The sequence below is a fragment of the Otolemur garnettii genome, unplaced genomic scaffold (assembly GCF_000181295.1).
Source record: "Otolemur garnettii isolate 467f Iridium unplaced genomic scaffold, OtoGar3 scaffold00060, whole genome shotgun sequence".
Classification (NCBI taxonomy): domain Eukaryota; kingdom Metazoa; phylum Chordata; class Mammalia; order Primates; family Galagidae; genus Otolemur; species Otolemur garnettii.
The window spans coordinates 6,683,212-6,693,587 of NW_003852455.1; the positions used below are offsets into that span (position 1 = coordinate 6,683,212).

Sequence of the window (10,376 nt, forward strand, 5' to 3'; positions counted from 1 at the left end):
TGTTAAATATACTAGAATATTTAGAGATGATGTTACTTGATTTAGCAAATAAAAATACAGCTACATTGAAATTTTAGATAAATAGCAAGCGACTTTTTCATATAAATATGTCTCAAATATTGTACAGGACGTATTTATACTAAAAAATTATCTGTTGTGCATCTGAAATTCAAATTTAACTAGTTATCCTATATTTCCTCTGACCATCCTGCTAAGGCAGCCTCATACCATGAATAATTACCTGGTTCAAAACCTAACGGTATCTGGGCGACAGCTGTGGCTCAAAGGAGTAGGGCACTGGCCCCATATGCCAGAGGTGGCAGGTTCAAACCCAGCCCCAGCCAAAAACTGCAAAAAAAAAAAAACCCCCACATAACAGTATTCAGGTTGAGAACCCCTGTTCTGAGGCAGTCCTGATGAGGCTTTCCCTAGACCACACTTTGAGAACTGATGAGTCACAGGGACTTTCAGGGACACCAGAATTGACCAACTGTAAAACACATTTTTTTTCACATTTTAATAGCTCTGAAATCAACATTACTCTTACAGTCAGTCTTAAATGTAATTAAATTTATATTTAATTAGCAACATTATCCCTTTTTTGGTGTGTGTAAATTCATTTGACATGCTCCACAATAAATGGCATCTTAAACTTGATTTAAAGAAACACCATTGACGACAGAAGTGTCCATGCTTCTGACTACAGTAAGTGCTCTTCTTCAACCACCTAATGAGATGAAGACAGTTATAATTGTGGGAAACCCAAAATATGCCACCTCAAAGTATGATGCTAGGTCACGACAATATCCCACTCCAAAATGTGTCTTTTTGGCATGGGGATTGTTAGAAGAGATTTGCAGCCACAGAAAAAGCTCTGAAAACAAATGTAGATGTGAGAGAAGTTACATCCATGAAGAAATCTCCATTGGCAGGGCTATCTCCCTCTGTAGCAGGAAGAGAAGGGTGACCGATCACTACAGACTGTTATCCATGGAGAAGGCGCCAACTTAACTCTACATTGAAACCCTCTTCTAGCCACCTGAACTTTCCAGATGCCTCCCTATAACTGACCTCCCACACCGTCCTTTCCTTGTTTCAGCTGAGAAGCTATTTAAAGGTGGACTCAAAGCCACGGCTTTGAGATTTTTCTCACTTCCCTGGTTATCTCCTTTGTATACATGAGATAAACATATGAATTCTTTTTTATTGTTTGGGATTCATTGAGAGTGCAAAGAATTAGGTTACACTGATTACATTGATTAGGTAAATTCCCTCTTATAATTGTGTCCTGCCCTCAAGAAGTGGGCCATATACACCAGGACCCCTCAAACCCTGCCCCCTCCCCTCTCCCTGCTCCTGCCTTCTCCTACCCCCCACCTTATATTAGGCCATCTGCTGCTTTATATTAAAAATGAGTACACTGGATTCTTGCTTCTATATTCTTGTGATGCTTTACTAAGAAGAATGCATTCCATCTCAATCCTGGTTAACACAATAGAGGTAAATGCTCCATCTCTTTCAATGGCTGAATAGTATTCCATGATATATATATATCTCACAGTTTGTTAATCCATTCCTGGATTGGAGGTTGTCTCTTGTTAATCTCTCCTTAGTTACAAGGGTCCATTCAGCTAAAAACTAGAGGAGTAGAGAGAAAATTGTGTTTTTTTCATTCCTACACAATCTACTTCTAACTGACATGCCAAAAAAGCAGTAAGAGTACTTGATATGGGAACTTACTTTCATTCTTCTTTGGAGAAGGCATTGCCCAAAGTGGGCCATGTGTTTTGAGATATTAGTAGGGATAGCTTGAAGCCACCATTTTTAAAAAGCATCAAAAAATAAAATTACAACAAATTTAAAAAATCTTAATTGATTGTATTTGCAACTTTGGAAGCGGGCAACACTTTAGTCCATAAAATCCAGTAAGTGTCTGCATGAGCTAAGCACAGGTTGATTGCACAGTAAGACAAGAGTTAAGGAAAGCAGAAAGAGAAAACAAATGTAGGTTTGTTATTTCAGAGCTCCTTTTTTTGATAAAAGATAAACAGAGACGTCTGTTTTATCTTGTCAGCTGAAAGTGGACTGTTTGAGGATTTGGCTAGTATGTGTCTCTCTCCCGAGTTCTCCGAAGGTCAGATCTATGTAAGTGAGTTTCTGTTTGGCTATGTGAGGATAAGCACAAGTGACTCCATTGTAGTTCAGTCCGTTGGGCCTACTACAGAAGCTTATTTAAAATAAATGGTTTTTTATAAATCTTATTTAACAGAATAAATTTAAATACTAAACAGCCAGAAAATGAAAATGTTACGTATATTTTTTAAGTGATTGGGAGAAACATGCATATTAAAGGCATTTGATTTTTGATCTGGTACTTGACAAAATGCCATTCAGTGGTGATGATTGTGACCTCTTCTCTTCTGATGATGCTTAGTATAGTACCACAAAACCACATTCAGATGTTTTTACAATCAAAAAAGTTGGTGACTGCTGACCCAGAGAACCCTGGCTCCTTCTTGTATTCAGACTTTCTCCAAACCTGGTAACAAATAATCAGTTCCTACTTACTAAAATCACAATTGCATTCCCACACCTCCTTTCTACAATAGCCCATAAATCACCAAAATTAGAGTTTGGGGTGTTCTTGAAACTTTACTACACACAATTACACAGATGGCTGATCACATCAATTTTTCTAAGTTATAGCTCACAAAATGGCCTCATTTTCACTCTTTTGAAAATTCTCTGTCCCCTCAAAAGACTTATATCAAGTGATGAATCCTGCCACTGACTGTAGAGGGCATTCCTTCTGTATTTACCCTACACTCATCCCAGCTGGACAGAGCACTGGCCATCGTGGGTTCTACTTCACTCACAACGAGGGTACCTGGAGTGCAGGTCCTGATCACACTATAATCTCCCAAGGGATCAAATCAGAGCTCCTAAGAAACGTGGTTGATTTCAGGGGCTGGGCAGAATCAGTGTGAGAAGTGGGTTTTGAATACCTTGTTATGCTATAAGTCTTATAAGAAAGTTCTAGAAAGACAGATAAAAGAGGAAAAGGAAGGAAGAGAGGGAAGACAGAGAAGAAGAAAGGAGGAAACAAAGATTTGACATAGTGTAAGGACACGGGAGACAGTTTGATGGGGCTCTCATTGGCCAAACACGGAACAATTTTGAGCACAAAATAATTAAGTTCAATGATACATTATAAACCAATGAAAAGTTGCTATTGTAAAGTCCATGCTAAAAATGAACAAATGAATGAACAAGGAGTCAGTCTCTCGCCTGTAGCAGAATGAGAAAGGCTATCTGGTAAACGCAGTGGGGAGTGCTGGAGTTACGCAATCACGTCACAAATGAATGATTCTGTTATGTACACATTCCCGAGAGGAAAGAAATAGAATACATCAGAACGGTTGCAACTATATTTATTTACATTTCTCCATTATTCAATTTATGCTTCCATATTTTCCAAATTCTGTATAATGAGCATAAGATATGAAACAAGATTTTTGTGACCATCATGGTAAAACTTAGATGAGGCAAGAATCCTCGAGGAATGCTAAATCTAAGGGAAATTTGATGAGAACCAGGATATTTACATGATCTTAAAAGGTTTTCCCATAGACTGCTGATTAGTTACAAGGGAGAAAACATAAACAGTAATTATATAGTGGAGAAACTGACAACATCATTACCAGAAGACCAAAATTCGCATGACCTATGATAGAAATTTGGATATAATGTGCCCCTATGCATAATGTATTTGAGAAAAATATAGCATTACATGTGTAATATTCTGCAAATACACAGCCTGAATCTAATCACAAGAAAACATAAGACAAACACAAAATGAGGAACACTCTTACGAGCCAAATAAAAAAGATGGGGCAGATAGTAACTTCAAATATGCCAATTGCCATGAAAAGCTGTAGGAAAAGTTCTAGATTAAAGAAAGCTAGAGAGACATAACCTAACATGACCAGCTGTTTGCTTGGAACTAGGGGGTTTCCTGGGACTTTGGAGTTTCAGTGCTCAAATTGGGTCATGCCAGGTTAACCTGAATTTTCTGTCCTGGTGCATGACATAAACGCAATGATAGACCCCAGACTGATTGTGTACTGTAGGGGAAAATGCTATAAAGGAAATTGCATATTGGCTAAAAATATTGGGAAAACAACAGCCCAACAACAATTCATGAAGTTAGTAACCAGAACTGTGTTTATCAAGAGAACATTCCTGTACTTGGGAAATACATACTGCAGTATTAGAAGCAAAGGACCAGGATACATGCCACTAACTAACAAATCATTAAGGAAACACCTTTACATACTCACCACACGAGAGAGAACAGAAACCAAGAAAGCAAAGAAAATGAAGTCAAGCGTTAATGAGTAAATCTGAATGAAGACTAACAGGTGTTCCTTGCACAATTATTATTATTGCCACTTTTGGTGAATTTGAATTTATTTTCAAATGGAGATTTTAAAACTATTGATGTCACAAAGAATGCCTGTGGGTCGTATGTTAAATTACATATACCTAGTGTTTAGTATATTAATTATTTTTAAATATTTTTTCTTTGTGGTTTACATGAGGATATTTAATGTTGGCATTATCAAGTCATTCATCAGCATTAGTTTTTCTGCCTTTACTGTTTTTTTTTTCCTGTCCTTGAACTTTGTTTCACTGATATATAAGAGTTGAATATACATGTGATATTTTGATACATGAATACAATGTGTAAGGATCAAACCAGAGGAATTGCTGTTCTTGAATTTTTAAAAAATTGTAAATTGATACATAATATTTTGAAAATTTATGGTGTAGATGTGACATTTTGTTACCTATGTAATGATCAGTTCAAGTTACACGGGTATCCATCACCTTAAGTAGGTATTATTTCTGTGTTGGGAAGAATTCACTTTCTTTATTACTTTTATTATTTTATTATAGCTCTAATTTAATAAGAATTATCCAGTATTTTCAAGTTAAATCCCAATTCTGGAAACAAGAAGTTATATTATCTAGAACAAGTTTCCTAAACTATTTCAGCCTTTACCTCCTACTCATTAAAAAATACCAGAAGCAGGTGGTGCCTGTGGCTCAAAGGAGTAGGGCACTGGCCCCACATGCTGGAGGTGGCGGGTTCAAACCCAGCCCTGACCAAAAACTGCAAAAAAAAAAAAAAAAAAATACAGGAAGCTAAAAGAGAAGTAATGTTTCTATATGTTATTGATCCTAAGATATATGTGCATTCACAATTTCACATCTCTGAAATTGAGATGCATCTTACAACTGATAACATTTTATGTCATGAAAAATATGGTACTTATCTCAAAGGGGATATATGAAATAAAATACACATACAATATATATTGAATAAAATATGAATATATTATTTACATTTATGAAATAAATTTGGATTATACAAAATAATATATGTAAAATGCTTAAAATGGAGTAGGCTTTCCATAAATATAGCTTTATGGATTTATTCCCATTTTAATAATACATTACATATTCTGAATGTGCCTGAGAGTGGACTTGCTGAAATGAAAAATATTTTACAGATATAATACTACACAGGAAGCTATACATACAGAGCTCTAGCCTGGTACCAAGCACTGCTCTGAGTCTTTGACATACATTAACTCACTTCATTCTCACAATTCTTCGTGGAGGTCATACTGTTCGTCCTTATTTTAGAGATGAGGACTCTGAAGCACAGAGAAGTTGGGTAACTGGCCTCAAATCACCTCCAAAGTGGAGATTTGACCTTGATCTGGCTTGAGAATCCAAACACTTACAATTCATCAAAGTACCTATTTTTTATGTTTTTGGTTGTGTGTGTGTTTTTTAAATACATGTGCAACAATACTAATTTCTTCAAGATAAAAAAATTTCTCACATAGTCTACTACACTGCTCTATGTTATATTAGAGTGAAACATTAGGTTTATGAAATCAGAAAGGGTGGAACCTGTTTTTCAAATGAAGAGCTCTTTTCATGGAGGCAGGAGAACAAGTTTTACGGGTTTGGGTACAGCCTGTGGGGTGCTGAGGCAACCTCAAAGGACCACAGGCTTTCAGGGTTGTAACTTGGTTTGTTTACTCCACACTAGAGCAGCAAGGCCTGACATTTTTCTCTTAACTTTGAGAGAGACATTTCCACTCAATGATTTATTACTGCACCTAAGAGTTTCAGAATATATAAGAAATTGGTATTATACGTGCTTATAAAATCATACAAACAAGTAAAACGTAATCTAGTAAAGCAGACTGATGGGAGGGGCTGACAATTATAACTAACATAAGCAGAACGCCTAAGTGTTCTAGCACAGACATAAACTATGAACTATAGTGATGCTTGATTTGAGTAATTAGGAGAGGCTTCAGAAAAGAACTGCACTACAAGAAGCCTGGGATTCAGAAAGGTAGACTTGGGGAAGAACATCTCAGGCTGAGAGAACACAGTAAGCCACGATCTGTGGGCATCTGTAGACAGGCAGAATAACATGGCAAGAGTTAAATGCATTTTGTAAGGTGGCGTCGCTCCAGCAATGGAGACAGGGCTCCTCCAACTTTCTAAAGTTGGATTATACAAAATAATATATGTAAAATGCTTAAAATGGACTAGGCTTTCCATAAAATATAGCTTTATGGATTTATTGGCATTTTAATAATACATTACATACTCTGAATGTGCCTGAGAGTGGACTTGCTGAATTGAAAAATATTTTACAGATATAATAATACACAGGAAGCTATGTATTATTCTCTGTCCCTCAGACCGTTGGAGGGCCGGACTGCGGGCCCCAGGACGAGTCGGCTGCTAACCAGGACAGGCAGCGGTGGCAAAAACACCCCGTGGGCCAGATAAATGTCCCAGGCAGGCCGCATGTGGCCCTCGGACACCTGATAGTGTGTTAATAATTAGGATATATACTGGGGGGGGGGGAGAAAAAGAAGAAACAAAAGCAATAGGAGAAAGACTTTGGGGGAAAATGACGTTGCTCACTGATGGAACTAAGCAGAAACAACTATCTGGGCGTTTGGTTCTCATTTTGAGAGCCGAGCTCCTTATTCAGGATTTCTGCAGGAGTCTTATCTTAAAGCTCTGGGACTTGTTTGTGTTATCTGAGCTGCTTCCTAGGAATACACAGGAGGAGGAGCGATCCTGTAGGACCAGGACTCTCCACCTGGAAACCCATTTGAGCTCACTCCTGAGCATTTCAAGGGACCATGCAAAAAGCTTCATCTCTGGATAGTACCAAGTTGGCCTGTGTGACGTAGCAGAACTGCAGAGCACAATCCCACTACCTTTGTTTTTTTCTTAGATTTGTCATATATATATATTTGTTTTCTATTCTTTTTATTTCTTGTCCCCTCGTGTGCTGTATGTATATTTCACGTTAAATGAGGCATGGCTCATCTCACAGTTCTCAGCTGTAATCAACCTCCGACAAGATAACTTTTCAAAGCACTGCCTGTTTACAGCTATCCCAGACATGTTTTCCGTGTGCAGGCCGGGAATCTGCTAAGAAAGGGGAAAGTGGAGGGCGTCCTGCGGCGAAGTTCAAGCAGGCCCTAGTAAGCAAGTGGACCCGGCTTCCCCTGACAGCGCAGCAGAGAGTGGACTGGGGCTGTCTGAGCCGCCCAGAGACTCCCGAGGGAGTCAGCTGCTGGGCTTGAGCAATCCCAGGGGTGGTACACTATAATAGCAGCATTCTGATGATGGGATCGGCCAAGAATGAATTCACAGAAAGTTCTCAGAAAGTCTGATGTCATGTAAGGACCTCAATTACCCAAGTAAAAGAAGAAGAATGTGAAGTGGGAACGTCCTCTGTCATCTCCTGGCCCAGATCCAAAGGGTCTGAACACGCCGCAGAAGGAAGCCGCTCTTCCTCGGCTTCTGCGCCGCTTCCCACATTTCCAGGCCTGGCTCTGTGAGTAGGCCTTCGTAGGTAAATAGAGATCTTCGAGCCAGAAAGAACTGCTGAGAGTCAGATCTCGTTTTAAGGAAGCTCCCATGCATAACAGAGCCTGGGAGCTCTGAAAGAGATGGCCGGGACCGAGATGTCTGCAGCCGGGGAAGCTTGGGCTTCAGAACCAGGGCACTTACTAATCTCAGCTACTACACCTGGCCCAGCCCGGGGCAAGGCATTAGTAATGCTGCTTTTAACAAAATAGTCTTAGCAATCAAATGGCATAATGTATCTGAAAGTGCCTCCTAGGCCAACGACTCTCAGACTCCAATAGTACAAACACCTGCAGATCTTGTTAAAATACAGATTTTGATTAGGTGGGTCTGGAGGGGGGCCTGGGAATCTGCATTCCTAAGGGGTTCCCAAGTGACAGTCCAGCTGCTGGTCCATAGAGCATATTTTAAATAGCACAGTGGTAGAGAGTAAAGTGCCACACAGTGATCAGCTGTCATTAGCGTATTTGAACAAGTATTCAGATGACGTTATTTGACCTTTATGTTTTAATATCTCCCCTTCTTCCCTGACTCCTCTCCCAACCTGACATATTAACCCACATACCTGCTAAAAATCAGATGCTCACCTGACGAAGCAAAGGTTTCTCCTTTTGCCCAGCTAACTTTTAATCGAACCCTACTTAAAATGACAACCAACGAAAGAGGAGGCTTAGAAGAAAATGACTTTTTCACTAAGTTTTGCATATGCTAGTTTCACAATTATCTCTGTGTACATCACGTATTTGATAACTGTGATGAGACAAATAATATATGTGTGTGTGTGTATATATATATATATATATTTTTTTTTTTTTAAGGCACAGTATGCTACCTTTTGAGAGAAAATTAAAGGATATTTTCTTAAAAGGAGCCCCTGGAGATGATAATATAATATTTGTGTCTTGTGTACATTTGCGTATCTGTGTAATGTTTCATACACGGTATTTTACTATTTTCAGGGCACTTTTATATATAGCACCTCCTTTATTCTTTAGAAAAAGGTCGGCTGGGCAGGTGTCAGGACCATATTTACAGATGGTGAAACTGGAACGCAGGCACATGCAGGGAGCTGCTGAAGGTTGTACTCACAGTTGCCACAACACTAAGACGAAACCCAGTTCTAAATCCCAACCCAGCGCCCTTGCCTTTGTCTCCTTGCCCACAGCAATGGCTCAAAAAAGTTATGGCTTGGTTTGTTGACCCCTGGTTGTGAGAAAGGCTGCCATAGAAGAATGAATGACAGAGGTGGCAAATACCCCAGATTCGGGTAGTGGGGTGCTCCATCAGCGGGAAGTCCATAAATACAGACATGGCTCATTCTCATCAGATGAAAACCTACTCCAACCCTGAATCTGGAGAGGAGTCATTTGCGTGTTTCATTTCCAGCCAAGAATGCAGTGTCCTCTTCCTTTTGGAATGTTTACGGATGAGACGAGTCTGGGGGTGGAGGATAACCTGGTTATTACAATCATCCAAAATGGGTGCTCAGTGTTCTCCTCTCTAAAAATGTTCTTACAGACTGTGCGATCCATCCCTGGCCACTGCTACTCCGGATGATCTCAATCTCCCTCTTTCCCTGTTCAGGTTCCGCACAAGTGTGTGTGTGTGTTTGTGTTTTCATTGCCAAATAGCACTGCGATTTCTTTATGGGCAGCGACAAACATGTTTCATGCGTATTTTACACAGAATGATGGAAATAAATGAAGACACATAGGCCACTTTTATATACAGACATAATTTTTACATTCAATAAAAATTACATTGAACTTGGAGTCAGATAACCTGGATCAACTACTCCAGAGCCATGTGACCCTGAACACTTGACCACTGAGCTTTTGTTGGCTCATCTAGAAAATGAGAATATTAGCACTGACATCACACGTATGTCATAAAAAGTGAATGAAAAAAAAAAGTGTGAAAGCATTTTGCTAATTCATAAGAGCTTTGCAAATGTAACAAATGTAGCAATAAGTTATTTTAAGAATAACATATTAAATGCAGAAGTCTGCTGCTAACATCAGTCATTCATACGAATTTACTCTCCCCAAAGCAATTTACATTTCTTTGTCCTGCTAGGCAATGAAAAGCAGATGCATAGAAATGATAGTATTAGACGATGTTTTTGTAAAAGTGGGAAAGATGAAAACTTCTATGATTCAGTGAAAGCTGATATAATCCAGATGCTGGAAATATTCATTAACAACTGTCAACACTAGTTTCACAAAACCCAGACCCTAGGATCTGGTTTGGGCCTAAGAAATTCCCTTTTCCATTCTTAGTGTTTTTGCAAAATGTTAAGTGAAATAGTATAACTCCCCAATCCTCAGAGTAGAGGTGGAATGAGCACCCTGACAGACCCACCAGCTCCGCGGAAGTGACTCTGAGATCCAAAC

At 39.1% G+C, this 10,376-nt stretch overlaps 1 pseudogene; it reads left to right on the forward strand.

Annotated features, from left to right (window-relative positions):
- The first annotated feature begins 7,009 nt into the window (after positions 1 to 7,009).
- Positions 7,010 to 10,376, forward strand: part of LOC100949898 — a 16,843-nt pseudogene continuing 13,476 nt past the window's right edge.